Below are 18,697 nucleotides of genomic sequence, written 5' to 3'. Positions count from 1 at the left end.
TGCGCTTCTTTGGTTGAACCACGCCACTCTTGCTGCGTGTATGAGGACGCGACACAGGAGTGGGGGCAGGTGGTGGCGAGGGCACCAGTGACAGCGGCAAGGAAGCCACCACCTCAGAGGAGGCCAACGGCGAAGAAGTCGATGAAGACGTGACCGATGGGGACAGAACAAGGGACGACAGTCCACCGGAGGACAAAGCTGGCCCAGGCGACACGAACGGCCCAGGCGAGCTCGGCGTAGGAGATCCGACAGGCGTGGCCGGCCCAGATGAGTGCGGCGTAGCGGGCCGAACAGGGGAGGCCAGCTCAGGTGAGGCCGGCCCCGGTGAGACCGGCGCGGAGGTAGTCGGTGGAGGAGACCCGGGCCCAGGCGAGGCAGTCCGCTGGGCCGAGGCACGGCCAGCTGGCGGGCAGGCTGCATGGGGCATGCAGGTGGCCAGCTGATCGTCGTGCGGGGTCGTGGAGGAGGGAGCCGGTGATTCTTCCTCGTCCAAAAGCTGCAGGCGTGCGCCTCTTCCAATACCTGCGCCATGGTTAGACAACAAAAGGGGCGAATGTGCAGCATCTAAAAATTGACCAGGCAAGGTACTTGAGGGGTGCACAGGCGGTGTGGAGGCGACAACAGATGCGGGTAGAGCATAAAAGGGAAAACCATGTTCATCAAAGACAACATCGCGGGAAATATACACACGGTTAGATGGAACATGAAGACATTTATACCCTTTGTGAACAGAACTATACCCAAGGAAGACACATCGTTTGGATCTAAACTCAAGCTTGCGATTGTTATAAGGACGGAGGTGCGGCCAGCATGCATACCCAAACACCTTAAGGAACGTGTAATCAGGAGTTTGACCAAGCAAGAGTTCAAGTGGAGTCTTCATATGAAGAAGCCGTGAAGGGAGTCTATTTATAAGAAAACAGGTTGTGGTGAAAGCATCACTCCAAAAACGAAACGGAACAGATGCATGTGCTAGCAAGGTTAACCCAGTTTCAACGATATGACGATGCTTACGTTCAGCCGAACCATTCTGCTGATGTATGTGTGGGCAGGATATACGATGAGCAATCCCAAGTTTTTCAAAGAAAGTGCTAAGATTGCGGTACCCCCTCCCCCCAATCCGACTGCACATGAATGATTTTATGATTGAGAAGATGCTCAACATGTGCTTGAAACTTAAGAAACACATCAAAAACATCAGACTTACGTTTAAGAAGATATAACCAAGTAAACCGACTATAAGCATCAATGAAATTGACATAATATTCATGACCACTAACAGACAGTTGGGCAGGGCCCCATACATCTGAAAACACAAGCTCAAGAGGAATTTTGACTATGTGGTTGGAAACAGAAAAGGGTAACTGATGACTCTTGCCTTGCTGGTAGGCATCACAGATGGCAGCATCACTACTTCTAGACTCTGACGGTAACTCATGACGGTGAAGAACATGGCGAACAATGGGTAACGCAGGGTGACCAAGACGTGAATGCCACAATGCAGGAGACACGCGAACCCCGCTGAAGACCTGAAGAGCAGCAGCGGCATCAGGCACAGCCGTGGGCGCATCCAGAGCATACAAGCCTCGGCGAAAACGACCTCTAAGAAGTATGTCCCTCGTAGCTCGGTCCTTAATAAAAAGATGAAACAGGTGAAACTCACAAAAGACATTATTATCCTGAGTAAGTCTAGGAACAGAGAGCAAGTTACGAGTAACAGAGGGAACACGAAGAATATTTCTAAGATGCAAGTTCCTAGAGGTGTTCGTGAGAAGTGATGCCTGACCAATATGAGAGATGCGCATACCTGCCCCATCCGCTGTGTGAACCTTGTCGTGGCCGTGGTAGGGTTGCTGAGCGTTGAGCTTGCCTAGTTCATTCGTCACATGGGCTGTTGCTCCAGTATCCGTATACCAGGAAGGATCAATAGGATATGAAGGCGTATGTCCCTGCTGCGCCATAAGAACTTGGCGATCATTGCCCTTGCCGTTGTTGCCGAGGCCGAGGAAGTCGGTCTTGAAGCGACGATGACAGCGAGAGGCAACATGTCCTGTCAGACCACAGAGTTGGCACGGCTGGGCCGCTCCACACGCAGCACAACATCCACGTGGACGGCCATCAATCGTGACCACAGAGGAGCCAGGGTGCGAGGGCGGCTACTGACCTGAGGGTGTACTACCACCCGACTTGTCCCCTCCGGCCGAGGAAGCAGAAGGGCCGCGGCCACCTCCTTTGCCACGGTATGCAGCGTTAACAGAGAGGTCCACGGGAGTGTCCGGGCGGCGTGCGTTGAGCCATTGCTCCGTTGAGAGGAGGCGGCTGTAGAGATCCTGAGGACGGATAGGAACTTTGTGTTCATTGATCACTTCCGCCAACGAGTCGTAGTCGCTATCCAGGCCCGCTAGGATGTAGGATGTGAACTCAGTGTCACGCAGAGGTTCGCCAATGGAAGCAAGAGTGTCAGCAAGTTTCTTGATTTTGTTGTAGAAGACGGTCACCGACCCGTTGTCCTTGCGAGTGTCAGCAAGTTTAGCGCGGATGGACATGCTCTGCGCAGTAGACTGCGAGGAAAAACTCGACTCCAGGATGTCCCACACTTCATGAGATGTCGCAGCAAAGAGAACCAGTCCGGCAACACCCTCGCCCAGGGAGGATTGTATCGCCGAGAGGATGGCCTGGTCCTGAGCAATCCACGCGCGAAACATTGGATGATGCGGCGGTGGACACGGCAGGGTACCGTCGACGAAGCCCTCCAAGTAATGGTTGCGAAGCAAAGGTAGCACTTGCGCACGCCAGTAGAGGTAGTTATCCGGCTTGAGCTTGACCGGGAGGAGGTGCGAGAACAGGAACGGCGGCGAAGAGATCGCAGCCAAGGCAGCTTCGAGATCCATGTAGGGCGGCGGCGCGGACGGGGGTTGATGTGGAGCGCCATACGCCGCAACGCCGTGGGACGACGGTGCACCGTACGCGATCGGCGGACCATACAGCGAGGAGGCCGCAGGGGCGCCGGACCAAGGAAAGCCGCCTGGTGGAGGGCGCGGTGCGGGCGAAGAGCCGTACGAGGCACCATAGAGAGGAAGGCCACCATAGCCGCCGTAGGCCACGTGAGAGGCGTCGGCGATAGACGAGTCCGCTGCGGTGTAGACGACAGCAGGTGAGGCAGACACGGTCGGGCGCATCATCGGATGCGGGGCGGCCGAGGGCGGCGGCGCAGGGACCAGCGGGTACGAGGCGGCCGGAAGCAGGGTAGATGCAGAGGGCGACGAGGAGTAGCCGGCGTACTGGTAGGCAACGGGGCCGGCGTACTGGTGACCTGCAAATTGCGTCGACAGGGGGCCGAGCGAGCTCTCCGTCGTGTAGGGCGCAGCCCCTCCATAGAGGAGAGCCGCGAGCGACGGCGGGAGGAACGCATGGTCCGTGGCGACGGATCGGAGACCCGTACCAGCGGCAGCAGTCGATACGGCGGCAAGGGACGCTGCGAGGGCAGCGGTGGTGTCGGCGGCCGGATGCGACATGACGAAGGCGGCAGCTGGCGGCGGGGTTGGAGCGGAAGACGTAGGTTAGATCGATAGGCGTGATACCATGTAAAACAAAGGGTTTTAGGGTTTGTGGCATACCTCCAACATGAGGTGGCCTTTGTATTATATAAGGGCACATCATAGTATACAAATACAATTACAACTATAATACATGTAAGCCCAGTATATACAGAGTCTAACACTCCTCGCTCGCGCCCGGGTCGCCCCTGGCGCTGGCAGCCGATCCGCGCTCCGCGCGCAGCCGGCGGCGGCCGAGCTGGTGGAGCGGTCGGTGAACACCATCCGGTTCCTGGCCGTGGACGCCGTGGAGAAGGCCGGGTCCGGCCACCCGGGGCTCCCCATGGGGTGCGCGCCGCTGGGCCACGTCCTCTTCGACGAGTTCCTCCGCTTCAACCCGGCCAACCACGCCTGGTTCGACCGCGACCGCTTCGTGCTCTCCGCCGGCCACGGCTGCATGCTCCACTACACGCTGCTCCACCTCGCCGGATACCAGGGCGTCACGGTCAGCTCTCTGACAATTCTTTTGACTTCCAGAGGAACTCTGTATTTGTGCTCTGCCAAACTCTGTATGTGTGCTATGCTATGTCAAAAGTCTCAACTCTGCACCCGCAAATAAAAAGAAGTCTGAACTCTGAAGTTATTTCATATCAATTGTAAGATAGAAGTTGCAATTTCAGCTGTAAATTCATGATCAAATCTGTAAAGAGATCACCGTATTCTGCGATTATAGCCTTTCAGTATACATGTTTTTTTTAAGCGGACAGCATTGCTAGCATTTCATTGATTTTAGCAGAAGGGAGAGTGACAAAGGGTGATCAAGTGATCAGAACGGGAAAATTACAACTGCCCCTCTAGCTGGGCCTAGGTCCTATGGCAATATTTTCACGTCACTTCCCCGAAGGGTAGCTCAATGCACTTAGCCCCGGCCATTCGCCATTGCTCCATGTCGCGCTTGCAGGCATCAGTGACATGTGTTGCGTTTGGCTGCTTTCCTCTGAAGGTGCAGGCATTGCGTTCTAACCATATGTGCCAGCAGATCAGTGCCACCACGGTTCTTGCACCCTTCCTGTGACCTGGTGCTGCAGCCGCTATTATTCTTTGAACACGGCCCGTTGTAGTTGTTTCGTTGCACCAGAGGGTCTGATTCAGAGAGGCACATCCAGTCCAAGTTGCCCCCGCTTGCCAGACTTGCAATGCAACCGGGCACTCCCAGCATAGATGGACAGAGGTCTCTAGGCTGCGCATGCACATCGGGCAGAAATAACCATTTTCCCAGCCTCTCCTTTGCAGACGATCATTGCACCACAGTCTATCTAGGTGCAGCAACCAGACGAACATCTTGACCTTGCCTGGCGCCCAGATTTTCCAGATGATGGATTTGAAGGAGGTGACCTGTCCATTGCTGAATTGAGCCTTGTACGCAGAGCTTGTTGTGTAGCAGCCTGATGCGTTGAGCTTCCAGGTAATGGAATCTTGGGTTCCTGGGGTGGGAGTGGTGGCGGCCTGCCCGATCTCCCTCGCAAGCTGCACCACCTGCGGTGCTATGGCATCCGTGTCACCGCGCCTCAAGTCCATGATCCACCTGTCGTCGTGCAGTGCGTCCTTGACCGAGCGATTCTTCCTGGCTGATCTTGCAAAGAGGGTGGGGAAGGCTTGACAGAGTTGGCGTCCACCTAGCCATGAGCAGAACCAGAACGAAGCCGTCACCCCATCTCCGATGATCACCGCTGTGGAGGCAGCAAACAGGGCCCTGTCCGAGGCATCACAGGGCGAGCCCGTTCCTACCCAGGGTCTTTCTGGGTGTTGCCAGGATTGCCATAGCCATCGCAGGCGTAGCGCCCTGGCGAATCTAGGAAGATCGTGGATGCCGAGGCCACCATACTCCTCCGGCGTGGTCACCGTGCTCCAGCCCACCTTGCACTTTCCACCGGACAGCTCCTCATCTCCCGCCCAAAGGAAACGCCGCCGTGATTTGTCTACATCTTTATAGAATTTCTTTGGCACTCGCAGGGCTGTGAGAGCAAAAGTGGGCATGGCCGAAAGCGCACAGCGTACTAAGACTCGCCGGCCGGCCAGCGGCATAAGTCTGCCTTTCCAGCCGACGAGGCGAGCACGTATCCTGTCCAGAATGACCTGAATATGCGCTAGTCTAATACGCCCCGTAGAAATTGGGAGGCCTAGATACCTAATCGGGAACGCCGTTGTGATGCCGCCAAAGTTCCGAAGAACATCAGGAATGTCTACGTCTTCGCACCTAATGGGAGCCGCTAGAGATTTGGCGAGGTTGACCCGGAGGCCTGTTGCGTCGCCGAAAAACCGCAGCAGCTCAACTAGACTATCTTCTTCTTGACGTGCAGGGTTAATGAAGATGACGGCGTCGTCCGCGTATAAGCTCGTCCGCATCCTCGCCGCCGAACCCGGGATGGGGTTCAGCACGCCCATCCTAGTGGCCGCGTCCAGGAGGCGATGGAGAGGATCCATGCAAAGGATGAAAAAGAAGCGGCGAAAGGGGATCTCCCTGTCTGAGCCCACGAAGATGGACAACTATGTGGCCTGGATCGCCGTTGAGAATGCAGGTAGAGGTTGAAGAAGATAGCAGCAGGGCGATCCAATCCCTCCAACGGGCCGAGAAGCCCAACTTATGTAGCAGCTCTAACATGTACTCCCATGAGATACTATCGAAGGCCCTAGCTATGTCCAGCTTAAGGAGAAGCGTCGGGGTTTTGCTTCTATGGAGAGATCTAACTGAGTTTTGCACGTAAAGATAGCTGTCATGGATGCATCTCCCGCGCTGAAAGGCAGTTTGAGCAGGCGAGATAATTTTGTCCATGACGGCCGCCAGCCTCATTGATAACACTTTTGTGATCAGCTTAGCAATGGAATGTATCAGGCTTATAGGCGTTCATTCTAGTGGCTCCGTCCTTCTTGGGCAAGAGAGCGATCATGGCTGAGTTGATCTCGGCAAAATTCCCATCAACTAGGTTGTAGAAGTGATCGAACATTGCCGTGACGTCATTTTTTATGGTGCCCCAGCAAGCTCTGAAGAAAGTTCCTGAGAAGCCGTCGGGGCCTGGCGCTTTCTCTGCTGGAGATGCCATGATAGCAGCCCAAACTTCAGGTTATGAGAAAGGGTTGTTCAGCCCCTCATTTTGAATACTTGGCATATCCAATTTCAGTATACATGTACATGTCGAATTCGGAAGTAAATTCATAACTCTGTAATTCTTGGGTGATTGGAAAATCATGTTTTGAGAACATCTTGTTACTCTTCTCTTTTAGTAACTGAGCAAATTCTTGTTGGGTGAGCATGTTAGGAAAATGATGGGTGGTGCACCATGGATTTTTCTGAACTCTGACAAAGACACACAAAAAATCTGAACTATGAAATTGTTTGTTGGTGCAGATAGATGACCTGAAAGCCTTCCGGCAGTGGGGGAGCAGAACTGCTGGTCATCCAGAAAATTTTGAGACAGATGGTGTTGAAGTCACCACCGGTTTGCCTCTTGAACATCTACAGTAATGAACATTATAAAGCTTCTACTACAAAGAAAAAAAAACTATGCCTGCCTGAACTGTTCTGATGTTTATGTAGGTCCTCTGGGGCAGGGCTTTGCAAACGCTGTTGGACTAGCACTTGCTGAGAAACACCTAGCTGCTCGTTTCAACAAGCCTGATTTAACAGTCGTGGACCATTACACGTAAGTTAATATTTACTTGCCTGACAAAATGTGATTACCAACCTAATGTGCATAGGGACATGGTTAACAGAATCTGTTTCCTTCATGGTCATAGGTATGTTATCCTTGGTGATGGTTGTCAAATGGAAGGTGCTGCGAATGAGACCGCATCCCTTGCTGGCCACTGGGGTCTCGGAAAGTTGATTGCCTTCTATGATGACAATCATATATCAATCGATGGAAGTACGGCTATTGCTTTCACTGAAGATGTGCTTGCCCGATATGAGGCCCTAGGATGGCATATTATCTGGGTGGAGAATGGCAACACTGGCTATGATGACATCCGTGCAGCAATAAAAGAAGCGAAGGAGGTCAAAGATAAGCCAACTCTTATCAAGGTGATCAGACAGGCAGTAATATTGTTCTGTTTCAGTAATATTCATCAGACAAGTGACAACTGTAAATGGTCTTGTATATGTAGGTGACTACAACAATTGGTTATGGATCGCCAAACAAGGCGAGCACACACAGTGTCCATGGGAGCGCTTTAGGTTCCAAAGAAGTAGAGGCAACCAGAAAAAAATCTTTCCTGGGCTCATGAGCCTTTCCATGTGCCTGATGAGGTGAAAAGGTACAGTCTAGTTCTTGTAGAACTCAAGCTGCAGAGCATCATAGTAGTCACAAAAAAATTGTTCTGTAACCAAGAAATTCATACAATCCTGAAAATGGTTTTTTCCTTAGGCATTTCTTCTTGATGTTGTATGCTTCATACAATCTTGAACATGGTTTTTTATTTATTTTTTTAGTCGTTGAACATGTTTTTTTTTTCATTTCCATTGTACATACATTCAAAATGGCACATACAGATTTTATGGTATAGTGGTCTCTGTTATGAGGAAACAGTGTTGAGAAGATAGCATACTAGTGTTGGTGAATGCCGACGCAAATCCTCAGCTCTGAACCTTGTTGACAATTATTCTGCAGTGGAGACTTAACTTTTGGTTCGAACGGAGGCTCTGCATTTCAGTTTTCAGATTATCGCATAGTAATATGGTATTGAGTTGAACTTAGTTTGTTCTGCACTGAAGTTTGGTTAACTAATCACTCCTTCCAGGCATTGGGCTCACCATCTTGACGAGGGTGCTTCTCTTGAAGCTGAATGGAATGCAAAGTTTGCAGAATATGAAAAGAAATACCATAATATCAGGGAAGCTTCCAGCTGGGTGGGAAGATGCTCTTCCGGTGCGTTCTCCTCTGAACATTAATTGTCCTTTCTATGTAGTAATATTCATCAAGTGTCAGAACGATTTATAAGTCTGACTTTGTTCCCTTGTTTGTTCTGCAGAAATATACCCCTCAAAGTCCTGCTGATGCTACAAGGAACCTATCTCAACAATGCTTGAATGCTCTTGCTAAAGTAATACCCGGATTTCTTGGAGGCAGTGCTGATCTTGCATCATCAAACATGACATTGCTAAAGATGTTTGGTGATTTCCAGAAGGACACCCCTGAAGAGCGAAACATCCGCTTTGGTGTCAGAGAGCACGCGATGGGCGCCATCTGCAATGGCATTGCTGTACACAACCCTGGCCTAATACCTTACTGTTCAACATTCTTCGTGTTCACCGACTACATGAGAGCTCCTATACGCCTTTCAGCCTTGTCTGAATCAGGAGTGATCTTTGTGATGACTCATGATTCCATTGGACTTGGAGAAGATGGGCCAACACATCAACCAGTTGAGCAGTTATTCAGCCTCCGAGCAATACCGGGCATATTAATGCTCCGACCAGCTGATGGAACCGAGACTTCCGCGGCTTATAGGATCGCGGTTATCAACAGGAAGAGGCCATCTATCCTTGCACTCTCTAGGCAGAAGCTCCCACAGTTGGAAGGGACATCGGTTGAAGGCGTTGCTAAGGGAGGGTATGTCATTTCTGACAATTCCTCGGGCAAGAAACCTGACCTCATCCTCATCAGCACAGGCTCTGAGCTCGAGATCACGAAAAAAGCGGCAGATCAGCTGAGGAAGGAAGGGAAATCTGTACGGGTTGTCTCGCTTGTTTGCTGGGAATTGTTTGAGGAGCAGTCTGAGGAATATAAGGAGAGTGTCCTACCAAGCGATGTTACTTCCAGGATTAGCATCGAGGCTGGTGTCACACTGGGATGGGAGAAGTACATCGGACAGAAGGGCAAAGCAGTCGGCATTGACCGCTTCGGTTCAAGTGCTCCTGCTGGGAAAATATACAAGGAGCTTGGTTTGACGGTGGAGAATCTCATTGCAACAGCCAAATCACTGTAAAAGGATCGTTGCATTGCTCGACAAATGTATATGAAGGTTCGCTCCTATATCCTAGTATATGCTATTTTAATAATCAATAAAGGGCAGTCTCAAGGTTGGTTTGTTGCAGCTCGGGGAGCTTATTGAGGTGTAAATAATTACAATGTCTGCCTAACAGGCCTAATAATTAAGCCAGTCTGTTTTTCCAACTCAGCTAAGTAATAGATAGTTCTGGGAGTGCCCACTGCAATTCATATAGAATTACTGTGTCCCAGCGAAAATTTAAGACGTATATATTTTGTGTCGTCAAGTTGCAAGTTACTGTGGCACGGCGATTAAATTGCCAGAATCTGAACTCCATTGCTGTCGTGAAGAAAGTCCCCATGCCTTGTTTCTTGTATTTGTTTTACAAGGGTCGAAGAATCCCCCATTCTTACACATGACAAAAATGTTGGGTGTGGGATCTTACGTTAGGATGAAATCTCAAATCTAGCTTTCTGTGTCATATACATTCCGGCCATATTTCCTAGCTAGTTGTAGTTGGTTTCTGAAAAACAAAGTGTAACCCTTGTCTAGGTACAAGTTACCATGGTCCTGGGATTATGTCGCCAGGATGTGAACATGATTGCAATCTCCTCCCTGCGTGGCGACAGTGGAGCCGCTAAGGTGACTGAGAATTCCTCCAGAGCTGCACCATTGGACAAGAGGAAATTTGCAAGTATCCTGTCGAAGCCATTCCCAGTGTACTTGGCGATGTTGATCCTTTTGAGGCTATGGCGGGAGCAAGGGATGCCCCATCGCCACATGCTCCTCAACATCCAGTCATCATCATGGATGTCGTCGTCCTCGTTGTCACACATCTCCGGCTCAGGGTCTGAATCTGAGTACTCATCGTCAGAGTAGTATGTCTTGTTCAATGTCTCGGAGCCCAGAGGAAACAACGACAGCGCTTCCAGGTGTAGGGTGCTGGCGACGAGGACGGCGACGGACCGGACGACGTGATCGGCGGCCAAGAACCCCTTGAGGACCAGGTGCCGGAGCTGGGGTAAGTGGTCGCGGGCTATGGCTGTGATCTCGCTGCTGTAGTAGGCCATTGAGGGGTGCAGCTTGAGGTGAAGGTACGTCAGCTTCTTGCACCGGCTGATGAGCTCCAAGACTGGAGCAACCTCCATTGGTGCTTTGCTTGTGAGGTCCTCACAGATATCGATGGTCAGCGCCGCCACTTCGCCATAGTTGGGGATGTCAAGGATGGTGTCCGAACTCCGAAGGGAGGCCGCCCTTGTAGCGTAGGGACCGCAGGCGCTGTGTCCGCAGCACGACCCGCCGGGCGTTGTGGCAGCAGACCATGGCGAAGCTCCGGAGGCGGTCGCTGGACACGGTGATCGTGGTGGCGGTCGGGCACTCCTCGAGCGTCAGGTCGGCGAGGTGCGGGCAGCCAGCTCGAGACCAGCTGCTGCAGCACCGCGGCCGGCGCCATGATCCGCTTCAGGCAGAGTGTCAGGCACGAAAAGCTTTGGTTACCTCCAGAATTTGCGTGATTCACGTCCCAATCGAAATTCCCAATTTTAGTTAGGAAATCTTCTGTTAGCGTAATAGCGGATCGCAATATCGATCGCATGCACGGCAACCATGCATAGCTCCGACCGCCATATATCTTGACCTTTTTTTCGCACGTGACTCGTTTTTTTTAAGAACAACCGGTGAATTCTCATTAAGAAAAACCCGGTGTTGCAGCTTCGGCTCCAGATAAACCCGGTGTTTGTTTTTTCTGCTTTTTTTTAATTAAAAACAATGCTAGGCAAGCTGCCAGAATTGCTATGGATGAGAAAAAGCTGGTGGATAGTGATATGGAAAGGAAAAATCTTCAATTAGAAATGCAGAAACAACATGCAGAGATGAAAAAGCAAAACATGATCTTCCAGAAACTGTCGCAACAGGTGTTGGAAAGGAAAAATGAGGAAAAATCTCCCTGAAAATTACGTCTCCTATCCGAATATGCCTTGCAGAAATACTCCTATCCGAATATGTCTTGCAGAAGAATATGCCTTGCAGAAATACTCATATCCGAATATGTCTTGCAGAAACACCTATTGCGATCGTTTCTATCAAACTGCTTGGTTTTCTTAATGAAAATCAGGGGCTGACCCCTTCTATAAAAAAATAGTACAAATTATTCAATTAATACTTTTATTGAATAACATACTAAAACCATGTTAACATATAAAGTAAAATGCTTAATCTTATTTTGAATTTTGCTAAGACAACTTGTAAGATATGATTACACACCTAAAAATGCCAAGAGCTATGTTTATATTTTTAGAACGAAATGGTCATATCTGTGGAAATATCATGAATACTAAGAAAATGTTCACACACCGAAAGTTCCATGTATTTATCGTGAAAATAATAATAGAAACACATAATGGACCTAAAAAAGAATTCACTCGTCGCACTTGCCTCTGCACCATGGAAGCTTTAGATACCTAACCCTTGTGGATCAGGTATGCCTTCTTTTCTTGGATGATGTGGCTTCCAAAGCTACAGATGTGCCTTGGGAGCTCCAAGGATATTGATGCAGTGTGATGGATCTTGGAGCAAACCATCCTGCAGTCATCCACATTGATATTCTGATCTGTCATCCTTGGGGTTACCGGTTGAGACCACAATAGGTGCATACAACTTGCAGGTACAATTTGAACACATAACATCATGACAACATAAATGTTTTAGATATGAAATCATATACTCATCCCTGGTAATATGCATTAAGCATGGCAATTCATCGAAACAGAGAATCAAAGCCCTAAAGATCTTAACAATGTTACATGATTGGCAACATCCAATTCCCATCCATCCCATGACTAAATCCCTCTTTGGAGAATGAATCAGACTCTGGGAAACCTCTTAAACGAGCGATCGTGCCGACCTTGCAGGTCAAGAAAAAATATGCCGAAAATATATATGAAGTTTTAGGTCAGTGGAATGTTATAGTTGAAAGATGGGAGCCAGTGTCCAGTGCCCCCCTTGCACCCTGGCCACACAGCTTGGGTCGGGCAGCTTACCTCCTCGTGGGCCCTAGATGGCATGCTCTTGAAAGCCTTTGTCTTTTGTCTTCAAACTCCCAAACTAATTTCATTATTTTTGAAGTTTATTTCTACATGTTTGTTTTCACAATCTTCTGAAAATGGTCTCGGTCCCACAAATATTTTGAATTAGAGACGGATTAGATGGGAAACCATAAATAAGAAAAATGATAAAAATAAAGTATAGACACGTTTTGAACATATCACACCTAGAAAGCCAACATGTAGTTTTATTTTTTTCTCTACCGTGAAAAGGGTCTCTTCCTAATTGTATGAACTGAGTGATCATGGAAATATTTGCTCACCATCATTAAATGATTTGCTAACTATATTTGTTGAAAGGTTGAGACATATTCAGTTTACTACACATAATACCGAAACAAATCTACTCATTTGTCGACTATATAGGATAGAAGAGTAATACGAAGATCAATTGCAGGCAAGATCAACCAAGTAACAATTTGCAAGTTTTTTTTGCCTTTACAGTTTTCAATAGTTTTATTCAGAACCTCTTTTCCTTCTTATGAAGACATTATGTCAGCAACTTCTCTAAGCAGTTGATTATTTCTGTCCTAGATAATCTGATGAAATGTCGTCAGAACTAGTTTTAGTTAATCTTTTGATCAATGTTAGAATTGATAAATAACTTCTCTTTGGTTAGTTGTTGAAATTTCCATGCACAAAATTTCAATCACATATTTTTCTTTGTGATAAATTGCAGTCACACATGATAAGGACAAAGGGAAGAGGAGGAGGAGGAAGAAGTAGAAGATCAAAGTATGTCAGGCTATTGAGCATCTATACATCAAGCTACAAGATATGATGAATTGTTACACATCACTATGTAACTAGTAGCAAAGCATACCTCCTTGACAATGGCAATAACATCTACACTGACCTCACGCATGACTATATCGGCCACGACTATTGTGCCGTCACTTTTAGTAACCTCTCCAAAGGCAATGAGGACTATCGCCTTGCTTGAGCTCCTCATGGGCTTCTTCTACAATAATGCATACGCAATGTACTACTACTTGTTCCTGCCACTTCTACTGACACTGCGGGGGATGTTAGTTTCACGCCTTCGACTTCCTCTCCAAAATCACTGGTCACGAGGCCACGGCACTCCTGTCATTTGTGACTCTAGCGCTATGACTGTGGAATGTTTGAGTATAATGTCTACTTTATCTCTAGGAGACAACTTCCCAAAAAAAAAAGCCCCTTGTATGTGGGGCCCAAGTCAACTTTCCATTGATAAGGCAGGAAAATGATCAAACCACGAAGTAAAACAGGGAAATTTAATTATCCTCCAAATTCTGCTATATTCACCTTCCCATACTTTGTCATGCGAACCTATTTAGCTGACACGCTTATGATGTCCTGGAAGAACATAGGATTCTGCTACCCACCAGCGATTCCATGTGTACGCTGTGAGTCAGCTGTCCTCATAACCTTTTGGACTACATCCTTAGATTAGTTAACACTCCCTCCGTCCCAAAATATAAGAACGTTTTTCCACAAAATATAAGAACGTTTTTCAAGCTGGAAAAACGTTCTTATATTTTGGGACGGAGGGAGTATTTGTGTTATTAATTAGGACATATTTAAAAGTTTAGTATGTTTGAACCCGCAACATTTTCACACTGATGCCGTCACTGCTGCTACCCGGGATGAATATATTCATATCAGTAATTTCACCCGACAAGGGTTGTTAGAATAAATCTGAGGCATACCATCGATCATCCGAGTATGAAGCAATCACGCGAGCACGACACGAAGATTTGTTAACGAGGTTCATCGATATGTGCCTACATCCCTGGGGCCTGACTACGGGCGCTCCTCCCCGTGACACTGTCACAATACCGCACACCGGCCATCCGGGCGCCGGCACACGCCACCGGCTCCCCCTTGTGCGCCTGTGCTATTATGTTGGCATAGGTTACATCGTGTGTCTATCCCCGCTATATATGAGAGGCCTAGGATACAAGTGTCCTACTTGGACACGACTCCACATCCTATGTAAACACAATACAACTCATAGTCCAACTGTAACCTACCTTGTATACAATGTTTGACACAACTCTAACAAACTCCACCTTGACGAATATTCTCCACCACCATGAATTCGTCAATGCGTCAAACTTTCATGTACATTGGACTTGAGCTTGTCCCATGAGCACCGCTGCTAGTCCAAAGACTCCATGTGACTCCACCTGCAACTTGTAGTCCCTCCTTTTCTTAACCACAGTCAACGCTCGAGCCAAAATTAAGTTCCTTGCTACTCTAGTTTGTGCTCCCAACTTCTAGAGTATCAGTCCAACGCCATCACACACTGATCACTGACCTGTGTGAAATGAACAACTCACATATTGGGTGTCACACATAAGAGTTACCTGAACTCAACATCACCGCTCCTTTCTTGACCGCCTGCCTGAAACTTGAAAGAATTTCACCATTACTTGTAGTCATCCCAAGTCAAATTCGCAGTTGTCTCACCACATGTATGACCTGACCCGTCTCCATGTCCCGTGCATACCGCACGTCTCGCCACTATTTCCGCATCGAGCCTCTGATGTCCCGGTCGAGTCTCAAGGGTCGCGAAACCACACCACTCAACCCCCATTGCAGAGTACCACCGATCATCACTGACCGATGACGAGTTTCACGCTTCCATCAGACCACTGGGCTCCAGCCTGAACTACGTGTCACCCGCTTTTTTCCTTCCCGCTGAATAGGCTTCGATTCTCTGGATCCTTACATCGTAGCCACTCAATCCAGCTCCACCTTCAACATGATTCCATGGTAGATGATCAGTCCACCCTCGGCCCCGTCGTCTTCAAGCTCTCATGTGCACCGTCTTGAATCAACCCCGCGCCATAGCCTTGTCGAAGCCGCATAAGCCCTCAGGCCTGCGCCACGTGTTTCCACGCCCCAGAAGTCGGTCACCATCAGTGTAGGACCTGGAGAAGAGGTTTCTAGAGGTGGGGTGATTAGACACTAAGTACCAAAGTTGCAGTTTTTAAGTTTCTTTAAAACTAAGTGGAGTTTAGGCACAAGTTTAACATTCACAATACATATCAAGCAAGCATGCAAAGAGTATATGAGAAGCGGAAAGTAAAGCATGCAACTTGCAAGAATGTAAAGGGAAGGGTTTGGAGGATTCAAACGCAATTGGAGACACGGATGTTTTTGGCGTGGTTCCGATAGGTGGTGCTATCGTACATCCACGTTGATGGAGACTTCAACCCATGAAGGGTAACGGTTGCGCGAGTCCATGGAGGGCTCCACCCAAGAAGGGTCCACGAAGAAGCAACCTTGTCTATCCCACAATGGACGTCGCCCACGAAGGACTTGCCTCACTAGCGGTAGATCTTCACGAAGTAGGCGATCTTCTTACCCTTACAAACTCCTTGGTTCAACTCCACAATCTTGTCGGAGGCTCCCAAGTGACACCTAGCCAATCTAGGAGACACCACTCTCCAAAAAGTAACAAATGATGCGTTGATGATGAACTCCTTGCTCTTGTGCTTCAAATGATAGTCTCCCCAACACTCAACTCTCTCTCATAGTGTCAGGCCCAATATGCGACCCTATCCAAAAGGAACTCGAAGGTCCCACCAAGGATAGACCCGCATATTGAAACGCTTCTGCAAGGTGGATATCATTACATCAACATTACATAATAGATGGGGATACATACAAGAGGCATACAATGACACACGAATACAATATCACAATACATAAGAGCATCATCCGACTACGGATGGAACACAAACAGAAACTCAAACGACATCCACCCTGCTAGCCCAGGCCGCCGACCTGGAACCTATCCCCTGATCGAAGAAGGAGCAGAAGAAGAACTCCAATACAAGCAAACATCGCTCACGCGTCATGAACATCGCGTAACCTGTACCTGCAACTGTTGTTGTAGTAATCTGTGAGCCACGAGGACTCAGCAATCCCATTACCATGGGTATCAAGACTAGCAAAGCTTAATGGGAAAGGAAGGGGTAAAGTGGTGAGGTTGCAGCAGCGACTAAGCAAGTATGGTGGCTAACATACGCAAATAAGAGCGAGAAGAGAGCAAGCGGAACGGTCGTGAAGCTAGCAATGATCAAGAAGTGATCCTGAACTCCTACTTACGTCAAACATAACCCAAAGACCGTGTTCACTTCCTGGGCTCCGCCGAAAAGAGACCATCACGGCTACATACACGATTGATGCGTTTTAATTCGTATCTGGTGTCAAGTTATCTACAACCGAACATTAACAAATTCCCATCTGCCTATAACCGCAGGCACGACTTTCAAAAGATTATACCCTGCAGGGGTGTCCCAACTTAGCCCATGATAAGCTCTCGCGATCAACGAAGGATATACCTTCTCCCAGGAAGACCCGATCAACCTTGAAATCCCGGTTTACAAGACATTTTGACAATGGTAAAACAAGACCAGCAAAGCCGCCCGATGCGCCGATAATCCCGATAGGAGCTGCACATATCTCGTCCTCAGGGCAACACCGGATAAGTCAAGCAATGAGTAAAACCAGCCCTCGAGTTGCCCCGAGGTGGCCCCGCAGGCTGCTCGGTTCGGATCAACACTTAGACAAGCACTGGCCCGGGGGGGGGCTAAAATAAAGATGACCCTCGGGTTGGCCGACCCAAGGGAAAGATATAGGTGGTGGTGAGGCAAATGGTAAAACCAAGGTTGGGCCTTGCCGGAGGAGTTTTATTCAAAGCGAACTGTCAAGGGGGTCCCATAAATCACCCAACCGCGTAAGGAACGCAAAATCCGGGAACATAACACTGGTATGACGGAAACTAGGGCGACAAGAGTGGAACAAAACACTAGGCATAAGGCCGAGTCTTCCATCCTTTACCAAGTATATAGATGCATTAATAATATAAAAGATATTGTGATATCCCAACATAATCCTGTCCACCATGGAGCAATCTTCAACTTCACCTGCAACTAGCAACGCTATAAGAGGGGCTGAGCAAAGCGGTAACATAGCCAAGCAATGGTTTGCTAGGAAAGGTGTCAAAGGTTAGAGGTTGATAAGGCAATTTGGGATGGCTTGATAAACAGGTGATAGGTAGCGCATCATAGCGATAGAATGAAGCAACTAGCATAGCAATGATAGTAGTGAGATCCAGGGAAATGGTCATCTTGCCTGAAATCCCGCTAGGAAGAAGAACGAGTCCATGAAGAAGATGAAGCCACGAAGATGAACCAAGCGTAGACGATCGAATCCTCACGATCGCAACGAAACGGGAACTATCGAGAAGAAGCCCACAACATGGTAAACACACCACACATATACAAGACATGATGCACAACAAGCATGATGCATGACAAAGCTACATGAAGCTACTCATGGCAAGAGATGATGCAAACAAGAGCAACACATCAAAGCAAGTTTAAATGAGGCCGGGAACAACATATAACAATTCCGGTAAGTCCTCATATGCAAATTTTGAAATTGGTCCAGATCTGAATAAACCTTATGTTCAAGTTGTTAAACAGCAAGTTAAAATGCACAAAGATGATCTACACGAGATTCTAGTCAAGTTACATATAAAGTTCATTTAGTTCGGAGCTACGGCCTAGAAGATATGGGCAAAACAAGTTAAACATGGCATTGATGCAAAATGCATTCAAATATCAAGCAAACACACCAAAATAAGGATGCGACATGATAATATGAAACTACATGCAAAATCAAGCAAGTTTCATATAGAGCACACTCAAAACGGAGCAACGGTGCAACACATACTCTATACAAGTCATAACAACAATCTGCCCAAAACAGCAACTAGGCATCTTACAAGCATCAAAACAACATGTTAAAGGATCTCAACAAGAAAACAAAAGGCATGGGCATGATGTACAGGTAAAGCATAACAAAACATGAACACTGAGCTATCTCCAAAAATCACTAGAACATGCTCAAACACATGGAAAGATTGCAAATAATAACAGTTCAGACTTTGCAGAAATAACATCAGGTTGCAATGTTTAGAGCTATCAAACAATATGTTACAGGAACTTATCATGGCAAACAAAGGCATGGCATGAAACTACTAAATGCATAGAACAAAAGTCCTTTACTGACCAT

The 18,697-nt window shown here is 48.1% G+C and overlaps 1 pseudogene; it reads left to right on the top strand.

Moving 5' to 3' along the window:
• The first annotated feature begins 3,841 nt into the window (after window positions 1–3,841).
• Window positions 3,842–9,642, top strand: LOC119367124 (annotated as a pseudogene).
• Window positions 9,643–18,697: the final 9,055 nt, after the last annotated feature.

Source organism: Triticum dicoccoides, chromosome 2B (genome assembly GCF_002162155.2).
Source record: "Triticum dicoccoides isolate Atlit2015 ecotype Zavitan chromosome 2B, WEW_v2.0, whole genome shotgun sequence".
NCBI lineage: Eukaryota > Viridiplantae > Streptophyta > Magnoliopsida > Poales > Poaceae > Triticum > Triticum dicoccoides.
The sequence above is the reverse complement of the archived record's forward strand: the minus strand, read 5'-3'. Positions and strand labels throughout refer to the sequence as shown.